Source organism: Protopterus annectens, chromosome 1.part0, assembly GCF_019279795.1.
Source record: "Protopterus annectens isolate FY-2018-M chromosome 1.part0, PAN1.0, whole genome shotgun sequence".
In the NCBI taxonomy this organism is placed as follows: domain Eukaryota; kingdom Metazoa; phylum Chordata; order Ceratodontiformes; family Protopteridae; genus Protopterus; species Protopterus annectens.
The window spans coordinates 1,573,503,738-1,573,524,821 of record NC_056725.1 but is presented as its reverse complement, the minus strand read 5'-3'; positions in this window follow the sequence as shown (position 1 = coordinate 1,573,524,821).

The following is a 21,084-nucleotide window of genomic DNA, read 5'->3' as shown; positions in this document are numbered from 1 at the left end:
GGCTTGTCAGACTGATGGGATGGTAGTTTCCGGGATCCAAGGTGGATCCCCCCTTGTGGAGTGGGATAACTGTAGCTGTGCGCCACTCAGTGGGCACGAAACCTGAGGTGAGGCTATGATTAAACATGACACATAGGTGAGGTGCCAGTTCATATTGTAGTTCATGTAGTACACAGCCCGGGATGTCATCTGGTCCCATGGATGCTGTATTCCTAGCTTTGGAGAGTGCGGTTTTACCTGTGTGGACGTTATTACCGGAATTTGGCAATCTTCCGGTATTGAGATGGGCCATTTAGGGGGTGAGAGGAGGGTGAAGTTGGCACTGAATCGATCTGCCAGGATATTGGCAATATCCTTGGGATCAGTATATTTATAGTGCTATAGACAAACATGTCCTAAAGGAGGGGAAAGAATGTCAGTTTAAATTTATGGTAATGGATGTTATATATGAAAGTGAACAAATGGGTGATATTACTAATATAACAGAACAGCATGAACTTAAATGTATTTTGACACTAAAAGCACAGTCAAGGAGTGGCTTGAATGATTATATATCTTTGAATCCCATTCTGAAAAAGAGAAGATTAAAGCGCAAAAAAGGTAGAACTGGGTAACACTTTTTAGATAGTGTATATTTATAGGCTTTGAATGAATGTATTATGTTTTGTTTCACTCTGATGTGCCTTTAACAGTGCTTATAATATCATCACAGTAACAAGGAAAGATGTTTGATTGGTTTATTTGAATTTTATGTGACTATAAATCTGATGTTTAATACAAATGTAGTATGTCTGATGAAGAAACTTGTTCGTGAAAGCACTCACTGTAAATTAAAAACTTTTATTTTATTTGCTGCCAAGTTTGTTTATTAATAGAGTCTGTGTGCCTTGTCGTGTGTCTGTGTTGGCTTTTCTTTTCTCATTCTTTTGTGTGTGTTGATACTGTCTGCATTATACCAATAGCACACTTTGACTCAATGATTGTCCACACTTTGCAGACATCCACAAAGCTAGCTGTACAAAAGATGTACAAGTCCATCTTGACATCTGGAACTTACAATATGAACAGGAAAGAGCCTATCACAGAGTCTTGTGGTACAGACCTTCTCACTGGACTTTATATATAGGTCACTTCACACATTTCAACATATTTATCTCTTATGTATGTGATCCAGTGGTTTATCCACTTGATGTAGATGTTTATGATCACTTGATAGGTTCTCAGCTATACCTGAGTGTGGATTTGTGTCAAATGCCTTGATAGTATTGTCGTCATGCATGCCGTTGACCATCTTGATGACATCAAACAGATGAAACAGACATGATGTAGCCTGAAAAAAATCACACATGGGTTTGGTACTCAGTAAGGATATTACCTGTGTCCTTTTAGAGAAGATACATGGTGACTTGTTGGTCTACCTCACAGATGAGGAGATGCAGGATGGGTCTATAACTCCATGCAACAGGTGATGGTCGCCCCCAGTCAGAAGGATGCATTCTGTTGTACATCCTTCTATGGGAGCATAGGCTGTCTGAAGGCTGTATTGAAGTATGGATTCACCTGTGTATGATAGGTCACATTTTGAGTCACGCTGTAGGCAACCTGTGATGTTTTTAGGGCCCATTGATTTGGCATTATTAGCCATAGACAGCACACATAATGAGCTCCCCTCCTTAGAATAAAAACTGAGTAATGTTTGCATGTATACTTTGGCTGATGGCCAGTGGTGACAGGGGTGATGTGTAAGACAAACTGTCAGTTAGCGGATTGTCTATTTCCTCCAGTTAGGTATGTCTGGTGGCATTCACATACATATATGTGCTCAGTTGTGTATTCTGCTTAGCATTTCACATTTATTGAAATAAATGATTTGTGAAAAGACCTACAAATACAACCTTGGTCATTCGTCACATTCCACACATAGGTACTATGCACACAGTCATACAAGTATACCGGTATCACATACTCACATCAATTGCACAACATATGCCTATATGTGTTTCATGGGCAAGCTGTGTTTTATTGGCCTGATGCCATACCAAGACAAATTAGAGATAAGTTATTTGTAGTTCATGCAGAACACTTCCTGACAAGCATGCTAATTAGTCACACAGTGGTACTGCTGACCAACGTATTAATTCTTGGGTACAGCAATACAACTGTACATACAACAAATTCCACAATGGTGCAATTGAATCCAAACATGCAATACACTGGCTGTGTATATCACAACATAGCAACATGTGTATGAAACAAGACGTGTGTGATCATGTAATAATCAATATATGAATTTATATTGATGTCTGTCACAGAAAATTCAGTGATGGTATGTAGACACAGGCACACCTCTGTCATACTGCAAATGTCATTCTGGTAGTGTTATATGAACTGTGTAGAAGGTTGATCTGCTCCACTACAACACATGTCCTAATAAGCGAAAAAGATACATAAAAGTGCATCATACCATGTTAACTGTCCTAAGGAAGAATATTACTACAGCTGTTATAGAAGGAACATGTACTGCAATGGAAGCAATGGCCACCAATACATTAGCTCACATCACAGATTTTAACACCCTTTTGTATCCATACTATACATCCACACCTCTATATAGCACATGTCAATGACAGCAACACTGACATGTCATCTAGGGACATAGGACATTATTAGACAAACAGCCAACATCACATGAAATCCTAGCCATTCTTAGACCATTTAAAAAGCATCCATATATCTATGTTATGGAAGATAGTAAGCAAATGTGCATATGCATATATTTGTTGGGTTGCATTACATCCTGCCACTGTCCATATGGGACATGTGCACCACACCATGAAAGAATTAGCAATCAGACATGCAGTGGTCTAGAGATGGCTTGCAGAGGCTCATGGAAGGACTCTGCTTTATGATGTGTGTATGCATATTTGACATGAGGACATCCTCCACTCCTCTGCCATAAGGATGTCATATGGACAGTGGAAAAAGGAGAATTGTAAATGCATGGGGTGATTTGACAGGTTCCCCAACTAGCAAAGACCATAATGTGCCATCAACCACACACACAAACCAGTAAGAGTGATTTCAAAGATCATACAAAGACCATAATGTACCACCAACCACACACACACACACACACACACACACACACACACACACACACACACACACACACACACACACACACGTACACACGCACACACACACACACACACACACACACGCACACACACACACACACACACACACACGCACACACACACACACACACACACACACACACACACACACACACACACACACACACACACACACACACACACACACACAAACACACACACACACACACACAGCAGTAGACTGGTCCTGATTTGAACATTACATCAATGTAGGTATAGAAGATAAATAGCATGCAATGTCACAGTAGCAATACCACATATGTCTGACTGTAACACTGTCATGTTGCACTTTATGGAGTATGATAGCATCACTGTATGCTAAGTAAGACATGTTGGGAGGAGTGTGAGGCATGGATTTGGAATCACAGCCCTGTGGAAATTCATCTCAAAAGTGTTATTTGTATGTATAGACATTCAATTTGCCTGCTGTCAGATTGGAACCTCTATATGTGTAGGTAACGTATCTTGCAAACACAGTCATTAATGGTCCTGCAACAGCACATATTTGTCTTGAACACTGTCAGAGTGCATGTTAGACAGGTTGACATCTTCAGTGTATGCTACAAAATGATGTTCAGAGGAAGGTCTGTCATAGCAATGGACTCATCATTTGAAAATTGTCACCATAGTAATTATTGAACACATACACACACACACACACACACACACACACACACACACACACACACACACACACACACACACACACACACACAATTTCACTGCAGTGAGAATAGAACCCCTACCTAACTATTAATAAAGCACAGTTCTTAACACAAGCATCACAACACAAGTTTGACTTTTATAGTGTCCAACAACACTTTATAGCTGATGATATCAGCAGTGTCTGGTAAGAAGAAGAAGCTGATAATAGTAATGTCTCACATGCTGCTGTAAAATGCTCTCTCAAATGTCAACTAAGTGAGCACACACACACACACACACACACACACACACACACACACACACACACACACATACACCAATTAACCACAGCGGGAACAGAAACCCTACTTATTTACAAAGCATAGTACTTAACACAGGCCCCACAACACAAGTCTGACTGTTATAGCGTCTGACAACACTTTATAGCTGATGACATCAGCAGTGTCTGGTGTCTCTGTCTCACATGCTGGTGTAAAATGCTCTCTTGAATGTCAACCAAGTGAACACACATACCAATTGACCACAGTAAGACTAGAACCCCTATCTAACTAATTCCAAAACACAGTGCTTAATGCAAGCTCCACTACACAAGTCTGACTTTTACAATGCCACTGGATAGTTTATAGTGAATGGCATCATTACTGGATGTTGGAGAGAAGATGTTGGGAGACCTGAATGAAATGGATGTGTAGGCATGTATAACTCTCAAAATATTTGCATTCCATGGGATTGTAAGAACCACAGTTATGTTTTGCTGAGTACACACACATATACAAGTTGACTATAGTGAAATTAGAACCCCTACCTAATTACATTATTTGGAGAACACAGTATTTAACTCAAGCACCACAGCACAAGTCTTACTTTTATAATGCCACTGGACAATTTATAGTGGATGACATCATCACTGCATACTAGAGAGAATATGTTGGGAAGCCTGTATGAATTGGATGTGTAGGCATGTACAACTGTCAAAATATTTGTATTCCATAGGACTGTAAGTAACACAGTTATAGTCTTCTACGTACATACACACACACACACACACACACACACACACACACACACACACACACACACACACACACACACATGGACCACAGTGAGATTAGAACCCCTTCCTAAGAAAGTACACCAGCTAGAGATCTTACTATTTATCGCTAGCACCACAGCACACATCTGATTTTTGCAATGCTAGTGGACAATTCATAGTTGATGAAATCATCATTAGATGTTGGGAGGTATGGATGAAATGGATGGGTAGTAATGTACGACTGTCAGGATATTAAGTTCTGCAAGTTACCGGATTGAAGATAATAGGATCCAGACTGATGTTCCTCTGATTATATGCACACACTTACACATACATAGAGACACACATAATGTGGCTGCTGTGGTAATCTATCACACAGGTAATTATTTTGTTCCCATTTGCAAAACACAGATGCAATGACTGCAACACTCCTGAAGTTTATATTTGCCTTGTCGGGGTTGTATATATAGATGATGCCATCATCATTATATGATCTGGGACATATCCTGTTATGACAGTGATGTGCAAAGTGTGGATGTACTATTTCCTGTTGTGTTTCTGATGTGCGGGCATGCTTTAAGAGACATCTTTACAAACTATATGCAAACATCTGTCAGGATGCATACAGCAGAAATGAGACATTTTCTGCTTTGTCCCAGTATGTAGCATACATTACACACTTAAATTGTCACATACAGACACACACATTTTTTGTGATCATATTTGTGTGTGAATATTTCTGAATAATTGCTGTGCACATTATTATAAGTGTTAGACAATCTGTATGTGTATTGCAGTATAAAGATCTACATGATATGTAACAAAGCATTTTTGGTATTTATTTCCGCAGTGTAGTTGAGGCAACAAGTGCTGAGATACCAGGTTTCAAGTGCATGGGTGTAGGTAACACATGCCTACAGTTTAAATATATATGTTCAGTCATTAAAAAGTGCCTTTCCTTTGGTTGTTTTACGTGGACTTTAATGGGATGAAGACTAACTATGTTATGTGTAAAACATGGCAATAAGCACATTCCATAGTGCACCACTAAGCAGATGGTTTGCATGTTCAGTGCACATGTGAGATACACATTTAAGGACTCCTACTTGAACTTGAGAAGTACTTATCCATAATGGCTATGGCAGACACAGCTAACAGATAATATGGTGTTCATAACTAGTTCATATTGGAAATGTGTCCTAAATTGTATAACCTTAAAAAAGTATTTATACTGCTTTCCCCATTTGCACATAGGCAATGAGCAAATGCACGCCTCTACTTCATTGATAAAATTGTGAGGTCTACTGGTTTGCTTTCCTCTACACAAGCATCCTAAGTGGAGAGGTTCAGCAGTTAGCACTTTGGATAGTACTGAGTGCAAGAAGCACACCTGCTGCCTACCTGACTCTATGGCAGCAGGTGTAAGAGCATTGCACTCTTGCTTTGAGCCCAGATGGTACAAGGTTTAAATCTAGCTCTATCTAATATTTTTAAATATTTACTCATAATGTAATTAAATAATAGGGAATGACTACAGTGAAGTATTGTATAGTGCAGCAGGTTTATGCAGCATTGCATGGAGGTAACCACACCATGCCACTGGACATGAAGAGCCATTCACTATCGCTCAGGCACTGGTGCATGATGCCAAACTCTGCACAAACACAGAGGACAAAAAGTGAAGAGATTCATTGGGGATTTCTTATTTACATGTGTGGTTCAAGGTGTGAAAATGGGGTAGATAGGAAAATGGTGAAAAGGGGGGCAAGCAGAGGGAAGAACAAAGGAAAAGCAATATAAGAATGTGCAGGAGGGAGGTAAGAAAGAACAGTAGCTATCCATTTTATCAACAGTGTAAAATGAATATGTATAAAACATTGGCTGAATTTTAACTATCTCAACAAAATGGTTGACAACAATGCAATTATGCTGTATAGCCAATTTAACTGAATCAAGTGTACCCAGAAGACACATGCGGCAAGTGGAGAGCTATGTATAGGATGATATATGTATATATATATATATATATATATATATATATATATATATATATATATATATATATATATATATATGTGTGTGTGTATGTGTGTGTGTGTGTATATATATATATATATATATATATATATATATATAAAACATGTGTATTTTTTGGGGGGGACAGTTGCTCATTTATAAGTTTTTATTTCAGTATAACAGGAATGTTGGGTAATGGATGTAGGTATAGGTATTTCTGGGTCAGGTAAGTAAGGTAAGTGAGGAAGCAGATGCAAACAGGACAAAAAAGACAAGAGACAGGGATGAGGAGGGACACAAGTGGCTGGTGGACATCATGATTGGGGATAGGGAAGGGACATCAGATGCCCATGACTATCAAACATGGGGACAGTGAGAATCTAGTCCTCACCTTCAGACCTGTCATCACTGTCCCCCTCTTCAACTTGCTGTTGGAGTGCTTAATGTTTTTGTTTGGCAAGCATTCCAGTGAGCATTTTCTCCATCCGGCTGAAGCATGCACCAGTGGTGCCTTCATGACCTTACATACCATGTCTGACATCTCCTGGCAGGTGACAAAATCCTCAGCTCCACCAATACTCCCAGAAGATATCACCACACCAGCTGCCGGGGTAATGCTACATGATGTGGAGGGCCCAGGAGTGCAGGGGCTGCAGAGGCAGTACTGCCAGGTTAGTCCCAGATGTGCTAGGCATTGATGCAGCAGCTGTTGGAGCAGGGACAGGCTGAGCCACACTGGTTGGCCTACTTTGCTGTGCTGTAAATCATTCTGTGAGTTGTCACAAATTCATGACAGAAAAATGTTGTAACCACACATATAAAAATAGAAAAGAGAGATACGGGTTGGGGTAACAGACAACAGAAATTAATATTAGTACCATCATGTGACAAGCTATAAATTAGTACAATATAAAACATTTATTTCTACTTTTACATCAAGTAAACATTTTAACCACTAGAAACTATAACTGCTGATTGCTCCAAGTAATCCTGACAATATGCTTAATCAAACGATTAAGGCGTGTAGGTTTTTTAAATTATTATGTAATCTTGTTTAAATAATTTAACAATATATTTACCTGTGGGATTGAAATCCACAACATCTGAAAGCAGTATTACAAGTAACTCCGACAGCTGGCTTGAGCTACAGACTGAAGCATGCATGCTTGATTTTGCAGTTAAGCTATACTTGCTTAATTTGTTACTGTACAGAAGAGCAATACGTTAGATAAAATAATACTTATGTTGTGTTGCATAAATACCCCTTGCTTCCCTAAGTCTTTCTAAATGATCAGCATGGGCTTCCCTATTCACTGCAATCTCCTGGTCAGCTGTATAATAAAAAGGAGAGAAAAAGAGAAGAGCATTATGCATACCAGTCTTGCCTATATCCAGCTTTCCATCTAATTTAAATTATCTTTATCTGTATACTTACACAACTGTGGGATGTCAGCAGTCTTCTACTCATCCAGTCACTGGTTGAGTGTATACTGCTTGTGCCTTTTGAGGTCATTATAGTGGTGCCTGCATTGCTCTCTAATGAATAGAATTCAACTCACACTGGAGACAGCATTGACAAGACCATTGCAAGCCTTAGATTTGTACTGAGGCCTGCTATGGTCCCCCTGCAGCAACCTTCAGCTGTGGCACTTTACAAGGAGTCCAGTAAAGATTATGGACTCTGCCACACCCAACCTTTGAGCCCTAAATTGGGCACGTTCCCTTCTAGCTCCAGACATGTCCATTCATGTCAAACAACAGTTGAGTGTTTTCCTGACAATTTGTATTATGGCTTTTAATGCTAGTGCTCAAACCAAAACAGCCATGCCAACTGAGTTTGCATGATATTAAGTGGAGGGAAACCATGTCAAACATAAGGGAAAGCAGTTTTTGAAATAGGAAGGTTAATTGGACAATTGGCATGTTTTAATGGGTTGGTTTCTGCTGTAACTGTTATTTGATTTAACTTTGCATCTAACTTTGCAGATATGTATTAGGGCATACATTTTATGACATGACACATTTTATGAGTGGCTTTACACATTGTAAAATTAACTTGTACAATGTGGGATTCAAACCTATGCAAAATAGACAAAAACATAGATGATGTTTCATCCTTGCCACAGAAGAAGTGCTTGTCAGACATGCTCATTAATTATATATAAATACGTATGACAGAGTGAGGAATTAACCATGTATGTGCACAACCTGACAAGGTCCTGGTTTATACATTCATGTATGTCATACCTCTCAACTGTACAGGTGTTCGCAGAATATCCAGATTTTTGCCTCATAATTTTGATCTGTTCCTCATAAGATTTGTGTTTTCTGGTAAATCACTGGGATGATCTAGGGGTTGAAATAACTAAATAATAATATATGTTTGTGTTTCAGACTTCATATCCTTCAGACAAATGCATGCTAAGACACATCCTGTTATTCTGGCAACTTTCTAAGTTTATAAGAGCAATATTTAAAATGTGTCCCTATTTTTGGGCCTTTGTCCCCCCATTCTGTCAGGCTTTGTCCAGATTTTTTTGCTAAGAGATTGAGAGGTACAATGTGTTTTTTGAGTATCAATAAAGTCTGAAGTCCATTCAAGGCCAGAAAAGACAATTATATTTACAGAAACATAATTGTCAGTATACCCTTAGCCACATGTGTAATTCATAGTGCTATACATGCATACATACACACATACATACATATTGTTATATTATTACTGCAGATATTAATTTAAAAAAAATAACAAATAAACATAAACAACATTACAAAACACACTTTAGCATACATTACAAATTTTTACACAACTCTGTATTTGAACTGTCAGACTAATGAATCTACAAAGTACAGTAAGGGTGTCTTATTCCTCTTTGCCACAGAATCTGTTTCACAGCAGGAATGCAAATCATTGTGCATGCAAGCAAGAACCATTGTATCCACAATATTAACAAGACATATAACACTTCTACCCTGTCAGTTGTCTGTACATGTGCTAATTATGAGTCTACTTTTACTCACTAAAATTACAGTTCTTAGAATTTCAAACAGCCGATTCCACTTCAGTGAACTTCCATTCAACCGAAAGCACAGACTACCGAACACCTTTCGCTGGGAAACAAACCACTTGGGCACCAGGAAAAAAAACTGAATGGAAACAAATTAAACCCACCCAAGTGGGGGTCTTCGACACCCACAACACCCCTAACTAAATATGCCAACTCTGAGATCGCACAACACTGGGGAAAAGGGAAAAGTTCACCCTGGTGGCCAAGTGGTTAGTTTCCCAGAGAATGAAGTTCTGTAATCCATGCTTTTGATAGAATAGAAGTTTGCTGAAGTGGAGTCGGTGGTTTGAAATTCAACGAACTGTAATTTCAGTGAGAAGAAGTAGACCCATTAATTACATATTTAGTGCAATGACTAATTACATCATCAGTATTGTTTGCAGCAATGCAGCTCTCTCCTTTATTTGTACTTGTTCATTCTTCTCTTATCTGTGCTATAATCTCAGACATGCAGTCTGTATGGCATTTTGTATCATTGTCCTTAAAATATATGAAAATATTACATGACAATAATATAGTTTTCAAAAAAGGCAGGGGAGTTTGGCTATTAGTGAACAGAAAGGGAGAAATGTGTGCTGCTCACTTCCATTTAAAACGTTGATACAATTACTTTGTAAACATAACCTGGGTGACACACCCACTACAGAAAAGGGAGTTTGAATTGCTGTTGTGTTTTCCTTCTCCCTAGTGTTTTCCTTCTCCCTACCAATAATCATTCACAGGTACAAATCATTAGCAACAAAGACTGAGGGAGTGCCTGAGCTATATTTGCACAGAGCCAACAATTTGGTATTCAGCAATTCTAATGAGATCACATCACATTTGCATCTTCACCATTCTCAAAGGCCTGAATCTACACTATAAAAGGTAACCATATAGCTAGGGAACCTGAAGGTCAGGAGAGTTGTGCATGTGGACAACACAGAAGAAGACTGCTATTAATATGGATTTATCTGCACAGAAGACTATTGATCTTGCTAAGGTATGATTGAATTTTTCAATTACATACTAGATTTGGTCACATGTTAGTTACTAGGAATATATATATATATATATATATATATATATATATATATATATGTGTGTGTGTGTGTGTGTGTGTGTGTGTGTGTACACATTAGAAAATGATACTTTTATCTTTATGCACTCCTTAGACATTCACTGTTGGCATAGGGTCTATATTAAAAGCACAAACATTCACAAATGCGAATACGAGTACATCGACACATAAATGTCGAAGTACAACAAGAGCGAAAGATGTAAACAGTATAAATCAGAATGCCAAATGTATTTCAGAAAACAACAGCGCCATAGAGGTAAGGAAAACCTATGTAAACAAACTTCAATAAACACACTTTTGCAGGGGGGCAAGCAACTCTACTTAAATATACCAACTCTGAGATCGCAATACATTGGGGAAAATGATATATTTCCTCTTCCCCACGATCACCCTGTTGGCCAAGGAAATACATTTAGCGTTCTAATTTTTAATGTTTACGTTTTTCGCTCTTGTTGTACTTCGACATTTATGTGTCAATGTACATATATTCGCATTTGTGAACGTTCATGCTTTTAATATAGACCCATCGGCATAGGCATTTTTGTCAAGACATTTTAATTTCTCAGATACACAGCCTTATTAACGTTCATCATAACTGTTATTGTTAAAACTGGTTATCTTACACTCTTCTGTTATTTCAGTGAAATGTAAATGTCCTACATTGTCAATCACACAGGAGTGTTAGACTTCTAAAATGCCCCATAGACACCTCTAGGCGAGTGCTGGGCACAGGGATATTTGACTGGCAGTCATATAAAAATGACTTTTCTATTGTAAATGTGTAAACATTTTGTAAGAATTGTTTGGAAAGTACTTATAACAATTGACTGATGTGTTATTCCTTGCTTGGTACAAACTGTCATTTGCCTGTTGTTTTGAAGGAGGGGGAGCTAATTTCCATTTATGTGCTGCCACAATAAAAACAATTTTTTAAAAGAGCTTTGCTCTTGTTATTTATTGCTTGGATCAAACATTGTTTTATACATTACTGTGATATGTTACAACCACATAACCTTTTATATTTTAATACCTGAATCTTTGTGTTTCTCCATTGAGTAATATTTTTTAAAAAAATTCATGCATTTAGGGTTGGGAGGAATGCATAATGGTTAAGGTATTTACCTTCCAAACGCAAGATACAAGGTTTGATTCTCACATGGGGTAATTGGCTAGGCTTGAAATGGCCCACAGGGGCAGTTAGCCTAGTGCTAACCTATGAACCTATATAACCAGGACTTTATTTATGTGTTGTATCCTTATTTTTTTGTTTTATATCACCTAGGATTATGGCATCCAAGCACCCCAATCCCACAAACCCCTTCCAGTGACTCCAAAAACTATGTTATTGTCCAAGCACTTAAGCAAAGCCCTGCATTTCTGCGTGAGAGAGGATGTGTAGATATGTCTGACAGAATGCAGATTTGGAAGCATATAGTGAATGATGTCAATGCTGTAACGGGGTGCAACAGGACTTATAATCAGGGGTGTCATAGGGCCACTGATATGATTTCATCAGTCTGGAAGACAGCAGCTGCAGTGGCCCGCTTGCTACAGGGGGTCCTGCTACAGAGTCAGCACTGACACCATGAAGAGTTCCTGTCCACTGTTAGAGATCCAGAGAGCTCAGTGGAAAGTGCACAACTGCATGTGATTGAAGTCGGCGCTGATGTTTCTGGAAGGACCAGTATGTCTCAGGAGGAGCTTCCATGTAAGCTTCTTATGTCAATTTATAAAATTTTATTGTATAGTAAAATACTATAAAAGTAATAGTTCATTATTTTTATTTTGTAATTTTTTTTGGGGGGGTTGATCCTTTTGATAAATTGATACATTTAACAACCATGTTGCTGATTCAATGGATCAGATGAATGACACGATGGAATAGGCAGTGTCTGTGATGAGGCATCTGCTGGAAGTGGGGGGAGCATCCACATGAATGTAGATCAGCATCATCATCTGATGTTAGCCAATGTTGCTGTGCCTGATCACGCTCCCATAGTGGCACTACTTCCACTGTTCCATCAGTGACTGAGGTGTCCACACCGAGATGTGGTAGGCCATGGGGCCATGGTCCTGGGCATACTCATGAGGAGAGTTCATCCAGCAGACATCGGTCACATTGGGCATTAACATGCCAGTGCAACTCATGGCAAAGCCAATTCTCTCAATTGGGGATGATGACAATGAACTGTTACCTCTACCATGCATGTCTCATACCTGTTCAACATTCCTGGCTGTAGAGCTAGCACAGAGCTTGGCTGTGTTCTTGCAGACACTCACACACACACACACTCACACACACACACACACACACACACACACACACACACACACACACACACACACACACACACACACACACACACACATTTTACCTTGACTGCCCATACAGACAGACACACACAAACACACACACACACACACACACACACACACACACACACACACACACACACACACACACACACACACATATATATATATATATATATATATATATATATATATATATATATATCAAACAGTTACATGGGTCTGTTGTGAGGTTTACAGCTCAGTCTGTCTCAGTGGCCATTTGATACTTTATCCAAATGTCTCCCCATCTGTCTTTCTTACTCACACACTCACTACCTTTTGTGTCAGCCATGGCCTCTTGGCCTCTTGCCCGCCCCCAAAAAAACACCCTGTGCAAATGATGATAACTGTGCCATATCCCTTTATTTTCTCTCTTTTAGATTCAGGGGTACATAAGTCTTTTGTCTGATGCCCAGGATGCATAGCTGACTGAATGCTTAGTATATATGTGTCTCTGATGCTCTTTTGCAAAATTGTACTGTTTTCTTACAAGTTTTTGTAATGTGTGCATACTTCTCAACCTCTTAGACCAACAAAGCTGGACAAAGCCATCAAGAAATATTTGAGTCTTATAAACTCAGAAAATTGATAGAATAATAGATTTTGCATTACAATGAATTTTCTGAGGGATATGAAATCTGAAATTGAAATGTCTGTTATTATTTTCTGACTTCAGTCTTTAATGATTTGCCAGTGCAAATCTATGAGGCTAAACTCTGGACATTCTGTCAAAATGTTTACATTTGAGAGATATGAATGTGTGAGCCTTTGATGCATGAGGCCTATTAGTTGATAGAGAACACATGTATTGACATAGGTCAGTGCTGTAACACATTGATGTTATTGCTGTAAAAATCACCGTCCTTATACTTCCTTATTTTATTTATTTTAATATTTGTTTATCGGGAAAGTCCATCTGGACAAAAATCCTTTTTCAGCGGAGGTCTGGGGAGAAAAGTTCCACATTTAACATAGAGACATGAAAACATTTTCTTATACAAGCATAACAAAATACAGAGAAGTATATACATTACATATAACAGATAGATATAATGTATATATATATATTTATATATATATATATATATATATATATATATATATATATATATATATACAGCGAGAGAGAGAGAGAGAGTCAAGAACAAGAAGCTTAACATATTTGATAAAAAAATAAACATATTTGATAAATAAAAAAAGATCATTGGTTAGCTGATATAATTATATAAAATAAGTGGTTCAGATAGTGTTTACACACATAACTTACATTATCTTATATACTTTCACAAGTGGATTAGGCTTATTGTTGAGATGTTATAATAGAAGCCTGGTGGAAGAAAATTTTATTATTGCATTAAGAAGTGGTTTTACATTATTCCTTCTTTTGTGAGTCTAAGATTAGAGTGACACTACAAAGTGTATGTAGAGTAGTGTCCAGTAAAATGACTAGTTGTGACCTGCATTTTAGATAGAGAGATGATATTTGGGAAGTAGAGGAAATGTTATTTTAATTTGTTAGCAGATATAACTTTAGATGTAATACATATTTCTTAGTTATTAGAGTAGGAAAGGGAATATTTCTTGGCTATTAGAGTGGAAAAGAAAATACGTTTGAGTGGTAAACGTAGAGTACCTAGCCCTCGTTGGTTTGAGATGAGAGCTGTTATGGATTTTGACCAGAATGAGGAGAGCTAAGAGATGGCAAGTGTATAACAAGCAGGGTTTTTTTCTGATGAGGAGGGGAATGGGTAGTTGGACTGGTAGGAATGAGGGCAAACTGTTAGGAAGGGGTAGGAGATGGGAAAGACAAGAAACTACCTTTCCTGGAATAGTGCAGGAGCAAAGCCTATGTTTAGATAAGTGAATTTTAACTGTATTTTTGAAGTGGGTGTAGATGGTAGAAGATTCTATTAACAAAGTATTCCAGATTTAGCTATATAGTTTGAAAACGGAATCAAATGCAGCATTGTTGGCTTTGGTAATGTTTATCAGAAATTTGTTGCTGAAGTGAAGGACACAGTTGCTAGAGTAGGGATGTGTTAGGCTTTTTAAGGGCAGGGCTTTTCTCTGGTTTGTGTAGTATTCTATGGGCCATAGTAAGTTTTATTTATTTATTTTTATTTATTTATTTAAATTTGTTGAGGTCCATTTTCAGCGGAGGCCTGGGGAGAAAAACCACAGTAAAATAAACAGACAGTAGTTACATTGGATTACATAGCGATTAACAATTTAACATAGAAATTACTTACAACATATTTACAGATGAAGAACATAGTACATCAGTAGACAACTAGAATCTTTATCTGTGAAGTACATAACAGGCATTAACAAATGTAACAATGAGAAGTTCCTGCTGTATAATAAGTACTAGGCTTATGAGCATCTGAGCTTGCTATAATCAAGGTAGTTAGTGGAGTAGAAAGAAAGGTAGTGGTTGGATGGGGTGGATGATATTAGAGTAAGTTTTGAAGTTGGTGCATGATGGTACAGAGGTAATTGTGGGTGGGAGTGAGTTCCATAATTTGTTTAGTGATCTGCAAGTGATTTTGTTGCTGGATCTTAGTGGTCCGGTGTGCAAATAGGGTTGGAGTAGATTCTGGGATGGGACATTTAGTTTAGGATGGTTTACTAGTTTTTGGTGAGAAATTGTTTCTTTCTGTATAATGCTCCTAGTTTTTTGTGGACTGTTTTTATGGTCAAGGATATGTGAATGTCAAATTTTAGTTTTTTGTCTATTTCCACTCCCAGCAATTTGGTGTGTTCAGTTGGGTATATATATATTGTGTTTGCTGTGATGTTAAATTGAGAGTTGTTTTGAGTATGTTTGGTGGGTTGGAAGATGAGTAGTTTAGTTTTGTTTGGGTTGAGTATTAATTGGGCATCGGATAACCATGTTTCAACAGAGGAAAAGGCTTCCTGTGTGACTTTTTGCAGTTTGGGTAGGGACTGGGCTGAGCAGATGATGTCATCTGTGTATTGGATGAGTGTGCCATGTTTGGTGGCAGAGGCTAGATTATTGGTGTAAACAGAGAAGAGGGGTCCAAGGATGGATCCCCCTATGGAGACAGGTAGTTGGGGAGATATGTCATTCTGCCATACAACGGATTGTTGGCGGTCAGACAGGTAACTCTGAAACCAGTTGGTGTGTGATTGTGAGAAGGATAGGTTATTGAGGACAGAGATAAGTTGTTTGTGTGGGACCATGTCAAATGCTTTAGATAGGTCTAGGAAAGTAGCAGAGGAGAGATAGCCATTGTTTTATGCTGAAGGATAGTGTTAGTAAAGGAGAGTAAGGCAGTGGTGGTGCTATGGTTTGGTTGGAAACCATGCTGAGTACTGGAAAGGAGGTTGTTAGTAAGGAGGTAGTCTGAGACCGGAATTATATGTGAGACTTTCCACAATGTGGGAATGTAACTTTCTGAAAGAGATCGGTTAATCAAGATGGATACTGGGTAGGCCAGAGCATCAGCTGCTATTTGTAAGTATTCACTTGGGAGGTAGTCTGCTGCTAATTTGGTGGGTTTAAGTTTAGTTAAGAGTTTTTTTATGTTGGAGGTAGGTACAGGAGAAAAAGAGAAGGTAGTGAGATTCCTTGTTGAAGGTGTGGGTTGGAGGGGGGGGGTTGTGTTGTTTAGCTAGCGATAGTATGGTTTGGGTGAAGTGTGTGTTGATTATAAGTTGTGTTGATTATAAGTGTGTGTTGATTATAAGTTGATTATAAAGTACCAGTTGTGGAAGTTCTAATCAATTTAGTTGTTTGAGTGGGATGCGGTGGTGTGACCTGAATGTAGAATAAGTGGCAAACTTAAACATTTTGTTGTAACGGCAGTTTAATTTTGCTAAGTCTGATTTCCTAAGGTTAGCGAGTATTGGTACGGCATAAACAAGAGTTGAGATAAGATGAGATCTTGCAATTGTGGCTTTTGAGTTGTTAGTAAGATAATGCCTATTTCTGTATAGTTTGCCAGGTTTTGTGTGTACTTTTTTATGGTTAGGGCAATATGGATATCAAATTTCATGCAACTGTCAATCTGTATACCTAATAGCTTAGTGTGAGCTATGGGTGAGATGATGCTTGTATTGTTGGATAAGATATTGAATGAAGGGGAGGGTCAGTAGATCTAGTGGATTGAAATAGCATGAGCTTTGTTTTGTTAGGGTTCAGAATGAGTTGGGACCTGATAAGCCAGTTTTCTACTGCTGAGAAAGATCGCTGTGTTATTAATTCCAATTGTTGTAAAGAAGAAGGGGCAGATATTAGTGTGGTATCATCTCCATGCTGTACCAGAGAAGCATGCATGGTTGAGGTATGTAGATTTTTAGTAAATAATATAAAAACTATGGGACCAAACACTGATCCTTGAAATTCTCCTAGGGTGACAGGCAGAAGAGAAGATAGATTGTGTTGCCATTGTACTGCTTGCTGGCACCTAGTCAAATAATCTTTCAACTAAGCAAGAGTAGTCTGACTGAGATTCAGTTCAGAAAGTACATGTAGTAGTTTATTATGTGAGACTATATCAAAGGCTTTTGATAGGTCAAGAAAGATGGAGGAAACAAATTTACCATTATTTCTGTGTTGATTAACTGTATCTGTGAAGGTCAGAAGAGCAATACTAGTACTGTGGAAGGGTCTGATTCCATGTTGACTATTGAACAGTAGTTTGTTAGTAAATAGTAAGTCCATAATTTCAGTGTGTATGCATCTCTCAAGAATACTGAATAAAAGGGACAGGTAAGCAACTGGCTGCTAGTTGGATAATTCTGTTGAATTACCTCCCTTGTGTAGTGGAATAATACATGACATTTTCCAAATTGATGGGGCTAGGTGTTCAATGCAGAGCAGTTAATAAGGATGGCTACAGGGAATGAGATGGCATCAGAGGAGATTCTAAGATATTCCTCTGGCAGCTTGGAGGCTGCCAGGGTTGTTGGCTTCAATTTGTATCATGTCAGTAGAGACAGGTTGTAAGGGAAAGGAAAAGTTGTTGAGGTTATTACCTGATACAGAAGTAGTTGGAGTAGTGGTGGAGCTATACTAGTCAGAGCGAGCTAGAATTGTCTCAGTGAAATATTTATTAAATTGGGTGGGTATGCTGCCTGAGTTGTTAGTAGTAGATGGGGAGGGTGTGCTAGCATTACCTGGCTGAAGGATGTTGTTAATGGTAGACCAAAACTTTTCTGGGTTATTCTGGTGTTTTATTTGCATGTTATAATAGTAGTTTCTTTTGTCTTGTTTGATTAGACTCTGCCTTTTTTCTGAGCTCTTGGTATACCTGTTTGTCAGCTTGAGTTCTAGTATTGTGCCATCGCTCCCAAAGCCTTATCTATCCTTGTTGATAGTGCCCTGGTTTCTTTTCTTAGCCATGGAGCATAGTTTGATTGTAGGCTTACATTTCTGGAAGGAGCAAGTACATTTAAGATATTCAAGAATGTAGAATTAAAATATTTTACAGCATCCTCTAGGGGGAGATGTTTAAGTGGTGCCCAATTACAATGTTCGAGTGTATCTGTGAAGTCTTAAGGGGGGTTGAATTTTCTTTTATTTCACATAACATGGCAGGTAGTATGTTTTGATGGGTGTATAAGATGCCTGATTAGATAGATTGGGAGATGATCACTAAGGCTGTCTAAAAGACAGCCAGAGTGAAAGGAGAGATCAGGTCTATTTGTTAATATCCAGTCAAGTATGGAGTGTCTGTTAGATGATTTGTCGATCCTAGTGGGAACTTGAACAGTTTGTCTAAATCCATGGAGGTTGATGTAGTCGGTGGTGTTTTGGGAGTTATAGGTATTATAGTCAATGATGAAGTCACTCATGATTATTGTTTCCTGGGGCAGTGTTTTATGCAACAATCCAATATGTTTTATAATGTGGAGAGGTTATTAACGGGGTTATATAGGTTCCTATAATATTGATATGTTTTTTAGAGTTAATCTTTAGTTTTGTAAAATCAGTTCTGCATTGTCAAAGTCTGGGGCAGTGTGTTTTATGGTATATAGAGTCATGCTATTTTTGAACAGCATGGTTATTCTTCCCCCATTGCCCTTTGAGACTTGTAGTATGTTATATTGAGATGCCAGAATTTCATTGTTACCTATATCAGGTTTTAGCCAGGTTTAAGTAAGTAGCACATTATCTGCTTAATATATATAGAGAGAGAGAGTGGCATGTAGTTCTTGGATTTTATTGGCAATACTTCTGATGCTAATATTTAGTAGTAAGAGATCTGCTACTTTTCTTGGGAGGTTTAGTATACTATGGGATTGGTTGGGGGGTTGGAAAGGTATTTTATCTTGATTAGTATTTGGGCCTGGGTTTGGGTGGATATCTCTGCTAAAATTAAGTTTAGTTGCTACATTAATTATGGTTTTGAGCATTTTGACTATGTGCCTATCATATTTTAGCAAGACATGAGAGGAATTGTGGTGTAGGAGTAGAGTGTAGAGGAATTGATGTGTGGGGGCCCTTTTAAAATTTGAGGGGGATATGAAAATGCTATTATGTTTTATTAGTTGTCGATTGGAGAAATGGGTTGCATGGGAGTGAGTACAATTATTTAGCTGGCTGTGGTAAGATGTTAAGTGAGCTGCTATTGACAAGATTAGTAGTCCAGCAGTATGTAAGGGTAGCATAATGTTACAGCGAAAGCAGTAAGAAAGTTTATGTTTAGTCTAGTGTTTAATGTGTTGGCACTGGGATTTTGAATTTAAGAAATTATTATTTAATTGGTCAGACAACTTTACTGTGGTGTTAGAGGTAGGGTTACTTAATTGAGGAGTGTTGTAATTTAAAAGGGTTTATCTTGTTTGATAGCTAAGGGGGATTTTGGGTGTGTTTTTTTTAAATAAATGTAGGAGTAGTGGGGTGTGTGGGAAATGGGGGTAGGGAAGTGGAGCCGAGTGAACCCGAGCATAGCAAGGGTAAATTGAGCGGGCTGCACCTGGTTTGAGAACTCTATGAGAGGAAAGAAAAAACTATATGTAAGATGCTGCTCATGGCATGAAAGTATGGCAAAAGAAAAAAAATCTGTTAAGATGGTGGGGTGATACAAATGTTGTGTAAAAAGCTAACCTAAACATTTGGAGTTCAGTAAAAGATCCTATGACAATAAAGTTAACTAGAAGTCCATAGGGGCTATTTATATTATAATGTTACAGCAACTGAGTAGAAGGTAGTAAGACAGAAAAAGTGGTTGCTTAACCTAGCGAAAGTTCAATACAAGTAATATGTGAGAGAGCAGAGGGAAGCAACCATGTATGGGAGGCTAAGTCATGTGTTGCACTGGGTAATAAACAAGAGATACAAAGAAAGTAAAAAAGCTGTGTCTGAGGAAAGTTCCACTACTTAGTCCCAAACTAATACCCCATATACTCAATCTTGAACCTGTTACTGCAATAAGTATATTTTGTTACTGAAAGGAACATTCAAACATAACAGTTCTACTTAGGAAAATGTACAACTTGTTGGTGGAATTGTTTGTCTGCAAGTATAAACAGATTTCAGTCCTTGCTTTGAGCAAATAATCTGCACCATGGAATTCAGTTGGCAGGATTAGGGTTGATGAGCACTCTGCAAAGAGGGTCTCAGTCCTGTATAAATACTATAGAGAAGAGGGTAAGACACAGTGATAGCAAAAGTAAAAAATAGAATTTCAACAAATGGCTATGTGAATCAAACACTAGGCATTGCATTTATAAGTCCGTAAG